The following is a 16203-nucleotide window of genomic DNA, read 5'->3' on the forward strand; positions in this document are numbered from 1 at the left end:
TGGAAAGCTTTTCCATTTGGAACTGAAACCAGACAAGGCTGTCCTCTATCACCACTACTATTCAACGTAATGCTGGAAGTTCTAGCTAATACAGTCAGGCAAGACAAGGAAATAAAGGGCATCCAAATGTGGGCAGAGGAGGTCAAACTCTCCCTCTTTGCCAACAATACAATCTTATACTTAAAGAACACCAAAGACTCAACAGTCCAAGAAGTGATCAAAAAATACAGTTGTCTCAGGAGATAAAATCAATATCTACAAATCAGAAGCCTTTGTATATGCTAATTACAACCAAGCTGAGAAAACAAGGACAGAATTCCCGTCACAGTAGCCTCGAGGAAAGTGAAATACCTGGAAATATACCTAACCAAAGAGGTGAAGGATCTTCATAAAGAAAATTACAAAACCCTGAGAAAAGAAATAGTAGAGGATATTAAAAAATGGAAGAATATACCATGGTCATGGCTTGGAAAAATCAACATTGTCAAAATGTCTATACTTCCCAAATTAGTCTACAGATTCAATGCAATCCCCAGTAAAATACGAACATCATACTTTCAAGATTTGGAAAAAATAATTCTTCGTTTTGTATGGAACCAGAAGAAACCCAGTATAGCTAAGGCAATTCTTAGTAATAAAAACAAAGCTCAGGGCATTAGCCTACCAGACTTTAGGCTGTACTACAAGGCCATAGTGATCAGAACAGCATGTTATTGGCACAAAAATAGAGACATAGGCATCTGGAACCAAATAGAAAACCATGAGATGAAATTAACATCTACAGCCACCTGGTCTTTGATAAACCAAACAAGAACATACACTAGGGGAAAGAATCCCTATTCAATAAATGGTGGTGGGAGAACTGGATATCCATATGTATAAGACTGAAACTGGATCCGCACTTTTCTCCACTCATAAAATTGATTCAAGATTGATAAAAGATGTAAATATAAGGCATGAAACAATAAAAATCCTCAAAGGAAGTGTGAGAAAAACACTTGAAGATACTGGCCTGGGGAAGAACTTTGTGAAGAAGACTTCCATGGCAATTGCAAGAATAACAAAAATAAACAAATGGGACTTAATTAAACTGAATAGCTTCTGTTTGGCTAAAGAGACAACAGCCAAAGCAAATAGACAACCATCAGAATGGGAAATTATGTTTGTATATTATGAATCAGACAAAATCTTGATAATTAGGATTTACAGAGAACTCAAATTAATCAACATGAAAAAAGCTAACGAGCCCTTATATCAATGGGCAAGACAGATGAATAGAATCTTCTCTAAAGAAGATAGATGAATGGCTAACAAACATATGAAAAAATGCTCATCATCCCCAATTATCAGAGAAATGCAAATCAAAGCCACCCTAAGATATCACCTAACCCCAACGAGAACGGCCCACATCATAAAATCCCAAAGCTGCAGATGATGGCATGTATTCACATCCATGAAAGGGAACACTTTTGTACTGCTGGTGGGACTGCAAAGTAATACAACCTTTTTGGGAGGAAGTATGGAGAACCCTCGAAGAACTCAACCTAGACCTCCCATTTGATCCTGCAATCCCATTACTAGGCATCTACCCAGAAGAAAAAAATCCTTTTACCACAAGGACATTTGCACTAGACTGTTTATTGCAGCTCAATTTACAATTGCCGACCTGTGGAAACAACCTGAATGCCCACCAATCCAGGAATGGATTAACAAGCTGTGATATATGTACACTATGGAATACTATTCAGTCACTAAAAAAGATGGAGACTTTACATTTTTTGCATTAACCTGGATGGAGTTGAAACGCATTCTTCTTAGTAAAGCATCACAAGAATGGAGAAGCAAGAATCCAATGTACTCAATTCTGATATGAGGACAATTGATGACCTTATACACAGTGGGAGGGGTGGGGGAATGGAGGAGTGGAGAGAGGGAAGGTGGGAGGTGGGTGTGAGGTCACGGTGTGTGACACACCTCTTGGAGGTGGCACACAATTATAAGAGGAACTTTACTTAACAAATGCAATCAGTGTAACCTGGTTCTCTATACCCTCAATGAATTCTTAACAATAAAAAAATTAAACAAATAAATAAATTTCAAATAAATAAAGAAGAAAGAAAAGAAAAAAAAAGAAAGAAAATGTTCCAAAATTAAATGGTGGTGATGGTTGCACAACTTTGTGAATATTCTAGAAACTATAGAATTATACTCTTTAAAAGGATGAATTGTATGATATGTGAATTATCTCTCAATAAGGCTGCTTTAAAAAAGAAAAAATAAAGAAAAAATATAGCTTGGTGTTGGAGTCAGCAGGGTTTTCAAAAGCAAAAAGGTATTGGGAAGTCTCATGAAGAGAAATGCAGAAAAAGGCATCTTTTAAGTCTACGGCTGTGAAACAGGCAGCTTTTTCTGTGATTTGAGAACTATACGGATGGGAACTATAGAATGGAGAAGAATGACTGCTTCATTTATAATGTGGAGGTCTTGGACTAGTCTCCAAGTTTTGTTTGCCTTTGGTGCTCCTAAAATAGGAGTGTTACATGGACTATTGTAGGGTATTAATAATTTCTTTTGCTTTAGATTCTGTATTATGGTTAGTAACCCATTCTTAGCTTCTGCTTTTGGAGGATATTGTTTCTGATTGGGATAGATTGTGAGATTTTTTTTTTTTTATTATTGTTGGGGATTCATTGAGGGTACAATAAGCCAGGTTACACTGATTGCATTTGTTAGGTAAAGTCCCTCTTGCAATTTTGTCTTGCCCCCAAAAGGTGTGGCACACACCAAGGCCCCACTCCCCTCCCTCTCTCCTTCCCTCTCTCTGCCCTTACTTTCCCCACCCCTCCCTCCTTCTTTCTCTCCCTGCTTTCCCCTTCCCCCACCCCCACCATGACCTTAATTGTCATTAATTGTCCTCATATCAAAATTGAGCACATAGGATTCATGCTTCTCCATTCTTGTGATGCTTTACTAAGAACAATGTCTTCCACTTCCATCCAAGTTCATACAAAAGATGTAAAGTCTCCATTTTTTTAATAGCTGAATAGTATTCCATGGCATACATATACCACAGCTTGTTAATCCATTCCTGGGTTGGTGGACATTTAGGCTGTTTCCACATTTTGATGATTGTAAATTGAGCTGCAATAAACAGTCTAGTACAAGTGTCCTTATGATAAAAGGATATTTTCCCTTCTGAGTAGATGCCCAGCAATGGGATTGCAGGATCAAATGGGAGGTCTGGTTTGAATGCTTTGAGGTTTCTCCATACTTCCTTCCAGAAAGGTTGTACTAGTTTGCAGTTCCACCAGCAGTGTAAAAGTGTTCCCTTCTGAGGAGAGCAAGATGGCGGCCGAGTAACAGCTTCCTTGCATCTGGGCACTGTGAGTCTGGGGAGATAGGACTCCAGGCATTCTGGCTGGTGGGATCTGCCTATCATCACCCCTGTGAGGATACAGGGAGTCAGCGAGAGACTTCTGGACCCCAAGAGGAGGACTAAAACAGTGGAAAACCGGCAAGTGGTTGCGTGTGTTCAAAGGGTCTAAACCTGCCCGCAACTGTAAGCTCAGTAGCAGTGAGACTGCAAACTGGAAAGGCCTTACCTGTGAACTGTTTAGGTGTCTTTGGACTTGGCACACAATTGAACTGCCTTGGGGAGAGCCTGAGTGGGAGTGTGGAGAACTTTGGCCATTTTCTAGGGCCCCAGTCTGAGCCGCTGAGCCAGATGGAACTAATAGTGTTTGGCTGTGGGCCACAGGGAGCCATTGTGAGTGATCTGCCCCAGCAAGCTCCACCCTCAGGGTTGCAGAGCTAGAATCGGGTGGGAGCTGGTAACCTAGTGACTGAGTAGCTTAAGGGTGGGGTCTTAGCCGCCTTGCAGCCCTAACCCTCAGGGGTAGAGTGAGACCAGTTTTGGCACACTGGGTAAGTGGATAGCCACTTTAGCAGTGATTCCAGCGACAAGCACTTTCCTGGGAAAGCTTCTGCTCAGCAAGTTTACAAGTTCAAAGTGCCTTTTAAGTGGGCTGAAGAGAGATTTAGGATGTCTACCTGCTGGTGTTTGAGAAATCAGCAGCCTCCAGTCATATCAGAACTGTGATAAACATCTCATACCCCAGAAGACCACGTGTTGCCCAGAGAATATTCAACAACATATACATACTGCTTTGTTTTTGGTTTTTTTTTTTTTTGGTTTATTTTGATGTTGTTGATGTTGTTGTTTTTTAATTTCAACATTTTCTGTACAGATATTTTTTCTTTCTCAATTTTTCTAGTGTAATTATAATTTCCCATTGCTGCCTTTTTCAACAGCTAGAACTTCATTTTTGCTAGTGTTTCTACCACTATTATTTGGTTTTTCACCCAATTTTATCCCATAAAGTTTTCTGTTTGCTTGTTTTGGTTTGACTTATAGCATTTTTGTCTTTCCTCTCTACTTGGTGGAGGTGGGGTACTGTGTCTGATCAGGTTAGCAAAGAGCTGCTGACCTCAAGGGAACCACTCAACTGGGAACTCCCAGAAGGTGGGTTTTTTTTTATGGTTGTGTCAAAGTACCCTACTATACACCTATATTGCTCTGACTCCCTCTTTCTGTGCCTCTCTACTTTTTGTCAATATTCCTTTTACCCACCCCATCTCCTTTCTCTATTTTTTTTTCTTTTCGCCTGTTCCTCCTTTCTTTCATCCCTTCCTTGCTCTTCAACCTTCTCATCCTTCTGGTCCTGTTCCAAGAGGACTCATCGAAACCTTAGTCCACAGGCACAAGAACTTAAAGACCAAGAGGAAGTGAAAGGAAAATTAGGGCAAGGAAACAGATAAAAGAAATCACTCATGAGGAAGAATCAGCAGAAAACTCCAGACAACATGAAGAACCAGTCCAGAACAACCCCACCAAGGGACCATGAGGTAGCTACTGCAGAGGATTCCACCTATAAAGAAATGTTAGGAATGGCAGAAAGGGAATTTAGAATACACATGATGAAGACAATGAAAGAAATGATGGAAACAATGAAGGAAACTGTTAATAAAGTGGAAAATAACCAAAAGGAAGTTCAAAAACAGAATCAAATAAGAGATGAACGCTATGAAGAATATAGAAAGGATATAGCAGAGCTGAAGGAACTGAAGCAGTCAATTAGGGAACTTAAAGATGCAATGGAAAGTACCAGCAACAGGTTAGACCATGCGGAAGAAAGAATTTCAGAGGTAGAAGACAAAGTTCTTGAGATAACTCAGATAGTAAAAGAGGCAGAAAAGAAGAGAGAGAAAGCAGAACGTTCACTGTCAGAATTATGGGACTTTATGAAGCGTTCCAACATACAAGTTATAGGAATCCCAGAAGGGGAAGAAGAATGCCCCAGAGGAATGGAAGCCATACTAGAGAATATTATAAAAGAAAATTTCCCAAATATCACCAAAGATTCTGACACACTGCTTTCAGAGGGCTATCGGACCCCAGGTCGCCTCAACTCTAACCGAGCTTCTCCAAGACACAGTGTGATGAACCTGTCCAAAGTCAAGACAAAAGAAAAGATTCTGCAAGCTGCCAGGAGTAAGTGCCAGTTGACCTACAGGGGCAAATCCATCAGAGTGACCGCAGACTTCTCTAATGAAACTTTTCAAGCAAGAAGACAATGGTCATCTACCTTTAATCTACTTAAACAGAACAATTTCCAGCCCAGAATTCTGTACCCTGCTAAGCTAAGCTTCAAAATTGATGGAGAAATCAAATCATTTACGGATATACAAACATTGAGGAAATTCGCTACAACAAGACCAGCTCTACAGGAAATACTTCAACCTGTTCTGCACACTGACCACCACAATGGATCAGCAGCAAAGTAAGAACTCAGAAATTAAAGGACAGAACCAAACCTCCACACTGATGCAAAAGATAAAACTAAGCAATGGACTCTCACAAAATAAGATGAATAGAATACTACCACAGTTATCAATTATTTCAATAAATGTTAATGGCTTGAATTCCCCAATGAAGAGACATAGATTGGTTGACTGGATTAAAAAACACAAGCCATCCATTTGCTGTCTGCAAGAAATACACCTGGCTTCAAAAGACAAATTAAAACTCCGAGTCAAAGGTTGGAAGACGGAGGCAGAGCATGATGGTGGACAGGACGGATGTGTAGCCCACCTCTCCCAAGCCATCAGGTGAGAGGAAAGGCAGTCTGGACCTTCCCTGTGTGTGGATTATTGGAATGGACAGACAGGTAGAGACGCCCAGCGAACTGGCGGATTGCTATATATGAAGGGTAATTTAAAACCACAGACTCTGTTGTAGAGATCCTTCCCTGCTCGGCCGTGCCGGCCAGCAAGCCCCTCCCCTACAGAGGTCAGCAGCTTGTAAATGCTGACAAAACCCAATTGACAAATATTTATTCCTGAACTGAGGGAGGCATCCAAAAGGAGAGCCACTCAAAACCACGGGGAGCTGGGCAATCTGTTGGACAATTGAAGGGAAGGGATTCTGCCCAGGAAACCGACATTTTGAACTACCCAAAAGGGTGGGCACCTTTCCCCCAAGTGTTGGAGGGGGCTGGTGGTTCAAACTGCACAGCAAACTGGCGGGCGCCGATCCAAAAGGGAAACTCCAAACCATAAAACTCAGAATAAGTCCCCCGAACGCTCCAACCACGGGAACTGGCTTGAAGCCATGGACCCAGCTTTAGCTGCTAAAGCCACGAAGCTACTGAAGCTGCGGACCTGGCTTTAGCTGCTAAAGCCGTGAACTTGGCTTCAGCCCCGGGAACCAGCTACAGCAGCTAAAACCGCAAACCTGCCAGCAACTGTGTGAACTCAGCACCACTCCCCCTACAGCCGATTGCAGTCACCAGTTTTCAGGAGAGCTGGGGAACAGAGTGGAAAGACTTAAGAAGCGTGGACATCTGCACTGAGTGGGAAGGTCGGTTGCAAGTGCTGTCTGGAAAAGAACAGCGGAGGTTACACAATTCTTAGGCGACAAACTTTTACGGAAATTCCAAAATGGTGGTTACCATGGTAACAGTATAAACTGTAAATCAGTTATAAGCCTCAGAACCACGCACAGCGCCACCTGGTGTCCAGAAAGTATATTGCAGAATGAATATATTCCTACGAAAGTTGATCCCTACAGCAGACATATAGATATATATATAGGTATATTTCTACACGCAAGAATATTTTTGTAGTTGGTGCCTTTTTTTTGTTTTGTTTTGTTTTGGTTTTGGTTTTCGTGTTTTTTGTTTTGTTTTGTTTTTGTCTGTTTTTTCCTCACCATTTTTGTGGAGGAGATTTTGATAATTTTTTATTATTACTTTTTATATAGATATATTTTTTATTTCTATGTTTTCCACTTTTAATTTCTTCTTTCTTCTCTTTTAACATTTCTACTAACACCACTTTTCTCTATCTTTTTTCCTTTCTTTCAATTATTGTATATTATCACTATTTTTATTGCAGTTGTTCTTATATTGCTGTTGTCGTGGGTGTTGCCTGTATGTCTATGTGTCTCCGTCTGTCTCTGTATCTATGGGCCTGTGTGCCTGGTAACCTTTGTGTCTGTTTATTTGTTCATTTGGTCTCAATGAGCTTGGTGTTACGACCTGCAACTCTGAGCTCCTAGCAATCCCCTCCACTCTCACTCTGTGATCTGGAGTCCTGCCCCCCCAGGAGTCCAGATTCTTGGGTGAACTCTCGAGAGGTGTAGACATGACCTGGACTGCAGCTGGCCAGTGCTGACTCTGTAGCAAAGGAGCGAGAAGATGACGGTCAGCTAAGAGGGAAGTACACTGGAGTGGTGGTGCCCCGAGGTACAGAGCAACAGCCATCTTCAGCAATAACAAGGCCCACCCCCAGTTATCCAATAGCCTCTCTTCCTGTCTTCCTGGGCAACCAGATGAGGCCGAGCATCTTCTCAGATGGCAACCAGCATGGAACTTACCTGGGACTGAAACACAGGCCCCGTGAGTAAAGGGTTTGCCTGAGGCGGCACTGATCTGGGTGGAACACAGGGACTAGAAAACACACCCGCAGAGCTGTGAATCTCCCAGGGTGGGGCTGATCCAGAGGACCACTTTACTGAGCCTAGGACGCATCTGGCCTTCAGGGGATCACCAGCCTATACAAAGGAGGCCAAGAGGCTACAGCTGACAACTGATCAGGCTGTGAATACAAACCTGCAGGAGTAAAGACAGGGCCTGAGGCACAGGTTCTGGGAACTCAAATCAGCCTCTCCTCTGCAGAAAAATCTAGCAGGGTCAGAAACAAACTCCCACAGGGTTGTTCCATTCACCCAGTAACATAAACTAAGGGTGGGGCTGCAACTGAGTGAACACCTCCAGCCTTCATCAAGTGCCCAAGGTTGACAGGCCACACTTTATCTGCTGGATAAAGACAGAGAGTAGCGGCCTAGATGAGCAGACACAGACTACCCTGTGACTTAGGCAGATGCAAACCTCTGGAGTATCTGCTTACTGCAGACAACTGACTGGGTCACAGCCATGCGGGTCTAGCAGCGACTGGGTGTGACAGAGCTGCAAGGTGGGGAAGGAGGCATCAATCTTCCCAGACTGATCAATTTACTGGGTGGCTCTTCCTGACTCCACACAGCACTGGAGCAAGCCATATTAGAGCAGTCACCAGACCCCTGTGATCCAGTTCCCAGGGTCCTCTTGAACTCTCCCACCCGAGGCAGCTGCTGACTGAGACAATTGATTTGGACCTTTTGAACTGAGCCACTCACCTGGGGACTATCCAGGTGGTGCTCTGGGTGTGTGGTTGTAGGAAGGTTTGATTTTCCTTTTCCATTTGTTGCCTGTGGTGGGTGGGGTTACTTAATTGCTGGTATTTCTCCATAGCTGAGACTTCAACCCAGAGTAACTGTTTCACTAGGGTCAAATAGAAACCAGCTGAAAATACGACAGAACCACTTAGCCCCTCTACACCAAACAGGACCCCAGTTTCTCAGGCCACAGCACTGTACAGGTCCTCGAAAAAAACACCAGGGGAGAAATCAAAGGGAGTAAAACAATCATGGGGTGGAATCAGCGGAAAAACTCTGGTAACATGAATAACCAGAATAGATCAACCCCCCCCAAGGAAAGGTACTGCAGATGTAATTGAAGATCCCATTCACAAACAACTGGCTGAGATGTCAGAAATCGAATGCAGAATTTGGATGGCAAACAAGATTAACAAAATGGAACTAGGAATTCGTGGAGAAATTCAAAAGCTGTCTCAAGAATTTAACGAATTTAAAGACAAAACCACCAAAGACTTAGACACACTGCAGCAAGAATTTGCAACCCTCAAAGGTATGAAAAATACAGTAGAATCCCTTAGTGACAGAATGGACCAAGCAGAAGAAAGGATTTCCGACATTGAAGATAAAGCCTTTGAACGCTCCCAAACTCTCAAAGAGGAAGAGAAATGGAGAGCAAAAATGGATCATTCTCTCAGAGAGCTCTGGGATAACTCGAAGGAGGCAAATATCCAACTCATAGGAATTCCTGAAACAGATGAAGTGGCCTTGCTGGGCGCAGAGGCCCTTCTGCATGAAATTATGAAAGAGAATTTTCCAGACATGCCTAGAGAACCTGAAATTCAGATATCAGATAGCTTCAGAACCCCAGCACGACTAAACCCCAATAAGACATCCCCCAGGCATATCATAATTAACTTCACTAAAGTTAATAGGAAGGAGAAAATTCTCAAAGTGGCCAGGCAAAATAAAACTATTACCTTCAAAGGGAAGAACATTAGAATGACTGCAGATCTCTCTGCTGAAACTTTTCAAGCCAGAAGAGGGTGGTCATCAACGTTTAATCTCCTAAAGCAAAATAACTTTCAACCCCGGATCTTGTACCCAGCCTAACTGAGTTTCATTTATGATGGAGAAATTAAATACTTTAATAACATTCATATTCTGAAGAAATTTGCCATAACCAAACCAGCTCTTCAGGATATTCTCAGACCTATCCTCCATAATAACCAACCCAATCCTCTACTATAAAAGCAAATTCACTCAGAAACTTTGGATCAAACTCCAACTTCCACAATGGCAAAAGGATTAAAAATGCCCACTGGACTTTTGAAAAACTGAATACCCAAAATTTCACCAAACTTATCAATACTCTCCATTAATGTGAATGGCTTAAACTGCCCTCTAAAGAGACATAGGTTAGCTGACTGGATACAAAAACTCAGGCCAGATATTTGTTGCATACAAGAGTCACATCTTAACTTAAAAGACAAATACAGACTCAGGGTGAAAGGATAGTCATCCATATTTCAGGCAAATGGTAATCAGAAAAAAGCAGGTGTTGCAATTTTATTTGCGGATTCAATAGGCTTTAAACCAACAAAAGTAAGGAAGGACAAAAATGGTCACTTCATATTTGTTAAGGGCAAGACTCAATATGATGAGATTTCAATCATTAATATCTATGCACCCAACCAGAATGCACCTCCATTTATAAGAGAAACTCAAACAGACATGAGCAACTTGATTTCCTCCAACTCCATTAGTCGGAGATTTTACATTCCTTTGGCAGTGATGGATCGATCCTCCAACAAAAAGTTGAGTAAAGAAATTATAGATTTAAATCTAACCATCCAGTATTTAGATTTAGCAGACATCTACAGAATATTTCATCCCAAGAGAACTGAATACACATACTTTTCATCAGCCCATGGAACTTACTCCAAAATAGATCACATCTTAGGTCACAAGTCTAACCTCAGTAAATTTAAAGGAATAGAAATTATTCCATGCATCTTCTCGGACCATCAGGGAATAAAACTTGAGATGAGTAACAACAGGAATCTGCATACACATACAAAAACATGGAAGTAAAATAACCTTACGCTGAATGATAGCTGGGTCAGAGATGAGATCATAAGGAAATTGCCAAATTTTTGGAAGAAAACGACAATGAAGACATGAACTATCAGAACCTCTGGGACACAGCAAAGGCAGTTCTAAGAAGGAAATTTGTAGCACTGCAAGCCTTCCTCAGGAGAATGGAAAGAGAAAAGTAAGCAACTTAATTGGACATCTCAAGTGACTAGAAATGGAAGAACACTCCAACCCCAAATCCAGTAGAAGAAAAGAAATAACCAACATCAGAGCAGAACTAAATGAAATTGAAAACAAAAGAATAATACAACAGATCAATAAATCAAAAACCTGTTTTTTGAAAAGGTCAACAAAATAGATAAACCTCTGGCTAACCTAATTAGGAAAAAAAGAGTAAAATCTCTAATCTCATCAATCAGCAATAACAAAGATGAAATAACAACAGACTCCTCAGAAATCCAAAAAATCCTTAATGAATATTACAAGAAACTTTACTCTCAGAAATATGAAAATCTGAAGGAAATTGACCGTTACTTGGAAGCACGTCACCTTCCATAACTTAACCAGAATCAAGTGGAAATGTTGAACAGGCCCATATCAAGTTCGGAAATAAAATCAACAGTACAAAATCTCCCCAAAAAGAAAAGCCCGGGACTAGATGGTTTTACGTCAGAATTCTACCAAACCTTTAAAGAGGAATTAGTACCTATATTACTCAACCTGTTCCAAAAGGTAGAAAAAGAAGGAAGACTACCCAACACGTTCTATGAAGCAAACATCACCCTGATCCCCAAACCAGGAAAAGACCCAACAAGAAAAGAAAATTATAGATCAATATCACTAATGAATATACATGAAAAAATATTCACAAGATTCTAACAAACAGAATCCAGCAACATATCAAACAAATCATACATCATGACCAAGTCGGTTTTATCCCAGGGTCTCAAGCCCGGTTCAAAATACTTAAATCTATAAATGTAATTCAGCACATAAACAAATTAAAAAACAAAGACCATATGATTCTCTCAATTGATGCAGACAAAGCTTTTGATAACATCCAACATCCCTTCATGATCAGAACACTTAAGAAAATTGGTATAGAAGTGACATTTCTTAAACTGATAGAGGCCATCTACAGCAAATCCACAGCCAATATCATATTGAATGGAGGTAAATTGGAATCATTTCCACTCAGATCAGGAACCAGACAAGGCTGCCCATTGTCTCCATTGCTCTTTAACATTGTAATGGAAGTTTTACTCAGCACAATTAGGGAAGAAAAGGCAATCAAGGGTATCCACATAGGGTCAGAAGAGATCAAACTTTCGCTCTTCGCAGATGATATGTTGTTTATCTGGAAAACACTAGGGACTCTACTACAAAACTCTTAGAGTGATCAAGGAATACAGCAGTCTCAGGTTACAAAATCAACATTCATAAATCGGTAGCCTTTACCAACAATAGTCAAATTGAAAAAACAATTAAGGACTCTATCCAATTCACAGTAGTGCCAAAGAAGATGAAATATTTGGGAGTTTATCTAACAAAGGACGTGAAAGATCTATATAAAGAGAACTATGAAAAAAAAAAAGAGAACTACGAAACTCTAAGAAAAGAGATAGCTGAGAATGTTAACAAATGGAAAAATATACCATGCTCATGGTTGGGAAGATTCAACATTGTTAAAATGTCCATATTACGCAAAGCAATATATAATTTCAACGCAATCAACATTAAAGTCCACTGTCATACTTTAAGGATCTTGAAAAAACAATACTTCATTTTATATGGAATCAGAAAAAACCTCAAATAGCCAAGACATTACTCAGAAATCAAAACAAAGCAGGTGGAATCACACTACCAGACCTCAGACTATACTACAAATCGATAGTGATCAAAATAGCATGGTACTGGCACAAAAACAGAGAAGTAGGTGTCTGGAACAGAATAGAGAACCAAGAGATGAATCCAGCTAATTACCGTTATTTAATCTTTGACAAGCCAATTAAAAACATTCAATGGGGAAAAGATTCCCTATTTAAGAAATGGTGCTGGGTGAACTGGCTGGCAACCTGTAGAAGACTGAAACTGGACTCACACCTTTCACCATTAACCAAGATAGACTCTCACTGGATTAAAGATTTAAACCTAACACATGAAACTATAAAAATACTAGAAGAGAGTGCAGGGAAAACCCTTGAAGAAATTGGGTTGGGCAAGTATTTTATGAGAAGGACACCCCCGGGCAATTGAAGCTGCTTCAAAAATAGACTACTGGGACTTGGTCAAACTAAAAAGCTTCTGCACAGCCAAGAACACAGTAAGTAAAAGCAAGCAAACAGACCTCAGAATGGGAAAAGATATTTGCAGGTTATGTCTCTGATAAAGGTTTAATAACCAGAATCCACAGAGAACTCAAAGGCATTAGCAAGAAAAGAACAAGGGATCCCATCGCAGGCTGGGCAAGGGACTTGAATAGAAACTTCTCTGAAGAAGAGAGACGCACGGCCTTCAGATATATGAAAAAATGCTCATCATCTTTAATCATCAGAGAAATGCAAATCAAAACTACTTTGAGATATCATCTAACTCCAGTGAGACTAGACTACATCACAAAATCCCAAGACCAGAGATGTTGGTGCAGATGTAGAGAAAAGGGAACACTTTTGCACTGCTGGTGGGAATGCAAATTAATACATTCCTTTTGGAAAGAAATATGGAGAACACTTAGAGATCTAAAAACAGATTTGCCATTCAATCCTGTAATCCCTCTACTGGGCATATACCCAGAAGACCAAAAATCACATCACAACAAAATATTTGTATCAGAATATTTATTGCAGCCCTATTCATAATTGCTAAGTCATGGAAGAAGCCCAAGTGCCCATCGATCCACAAATGGATTAATAAATAGTGGTATATGTACACCATGGAATATTATGCAGCCTTAAAGAAAGATGGAGACTTTACCTCTTTTGTGTTTACATGGATGGAGCTGGAACATATTCATCTTAGTAAAGTATCTCAAGAATGGAAGAAAAAGTACCCAATGTACTCACCCTTATTATGAAACTAATGTAGGACCTTCACATGAAAGCTATAACCCAGTTACAACCTAAGAATAGGGAGAAGGGGGAAAGGGAGGAGGAGGGAGGGGGGAGGTAGGTGGAGGGAGGGGGATTAATGGGATTACACCTGTGGTGCATCTTACAAGTGTATATGTGAATCTTAGTGAATGTGGAATGTAAAGGTCTTAGCAAAATAACTAAGAAAATGCCAGAAAAGCTATGTTAACTAGTGTGAGGAAAATATGTCAAACGGTCTATGAACAAAGTGTATGGTGCCCCATGATCATACTAATGTACACAGCTATGATTTAATAAAAAAAAAAAAGGGTTGAAAGACAATTTTTCACGCAAATGCAATTCAGAAGAAAAGATGATTTGCAATCTTATTTTCAGATACATGTGGATTTAAAGCAACTAAAGTCAAAAAAGACAAAGATGGTCACTTTATATTGGTCAAGGGAAAAATACAACAAGAAGACATTTCAATTCTAAATATTTATTCACCCAATTTAAATGCTCCCAGATTCTTGAAACAGACCTTACTCAGCCTGAGCAATATGATATCTGATAATACCATAATGACAGGGGACTTTAACACTCCTCTTACAGAGCTGGACAGATCCTCTAAACAGAAATTAAACAAAGATATAAGAGATTTAAATGAGACCCTAGAACAACTGTGCTTGATAGACGCATATAGAACACTCCATCCCAAAGACAAAGAATATACATTCTTCTCATCACCCCATGGAACATTCTCTAAATTGATCATATCCTGGGACACAAAACAAATATCAACAGAATCAAAAGTATTGAAATTTTACCTTGTATCTTCTCAGATCATAAGGCACTAAAGGTGGAACTCAACTCTAACAAAAACACTCGACCCCACACAAAGGCATGGAAATTAAACAATCTTCTGTTGAATAACAGATAGGTCCAGGAGGAAATAAAACAGGAATTCATTAACTTCCTTGAGCATAACAACAATGAAGACACAAGCTACCAAAACCTGTGGGATACTGCAAAAGCAGTTTTGAGAGGAAAATTTATCACTTTAGATGCCTACATTCGAAAAACAGAAAGAGAGCGCGTCAACAATCTCACAAGCCATCTTATGGAATTGGAAAAAGAAGAACAATCGAAGCCTAAACTCAGTAGAAGAAAAGAAATATCCAAAATCAAATCAGAGATCAATGAAATTGAAAACAAAAGAATCATTCAGAAAATTAATGAAACAGGGAGTTGGTTTTTTGAAAAACTAAATAAAATAGATAAACCATTGGCCAGACTAATGAGAAATAGAAAAGTAAAATCTCTAATAACCTCAATCAGAAATGATAAAGGGGAAATAACAACTGATCCCACAGAGATACAAGAGATCATCTCTGAATACTACCAGAAACTGTATGCCCAGAAATTTGACAATGTAAAGGAAATGGATCAATATTTGGAATCGCACCGTCTCCCTAGACAAAGCCAGGAAGAAATAGATCTCCTGAACAGACCAATTTCAAGCACTGAGATCAAAGAAACAATAAAAAATCTTCCAACCAAAAAATGCCCTGGTCCAGATGGCTTCACACAGAATTCTATCAAACCTTCAAGGAAGAGCGTATTTCTGTACTGCAGAAATTATTCCAAAAAATTGAGGAAGAAGGAATCTTCCCCAACACATTCTATGAAGCAAACATCATCCTGATACCAAAACCAGGAAAAGACCCAAACAAAAAGGAGAATTTCAGACCAATCTCACTCATGAATATAGATGGAAAAATTCTCAACAAAATCCTAGCCAATAGATTACAACTTATCATCAAAAAAGTCATTCATCATGATCAAGTAGGCTTCATCCCGGGGATGGAAGGCTGGTTTAACATACGCAAGTCCATAAACGTTATCCACCATATTAACAGAGGCAAAAATAAAGATCACATGATCCTCTCAATAGATGCACAAAAAGCATTTGATAAAATCCAGCATCCTTTTCTAATTAGAACACTGAAGAGTATAGGCATAGGTGGCACATTTCTAAAACTGATTGAAGCTATCTATGACAAACCCACAGCCAATATTTTACTGAATGGAGTAAAACTGAAAGCTTTTCCTCTTAGAACTGGAACCAGACAAGGTTGTCCTCTGTCACCTTTACTATTCAACATAGTGCTGGAAGTTCTAGCCAATACAATTAGGCAAGACAAGGAAATAAAGGGAATCCAAATGGGAGCAGAGGAGGTCAAACTCTCCCTCTTTGCTGACGACATGATCTTATACTTAGAG

This window comes from Nycticebus coucang, chromosome 9 (genome assembly GCF_027406575.1).
Source record: "Nycticebus coucang isolate mNycCou1 chromosome 9, mNycCou1.pri, whole genome shotgun sequence".
In the NCBI taxonomy this organism is placed as follows: domain Eukaryota; kingdom Metazoa; phylum Chordata; class Mammalia; order Primates; family Lorisidae; genus Nycticebus; species Nycticebus coucang.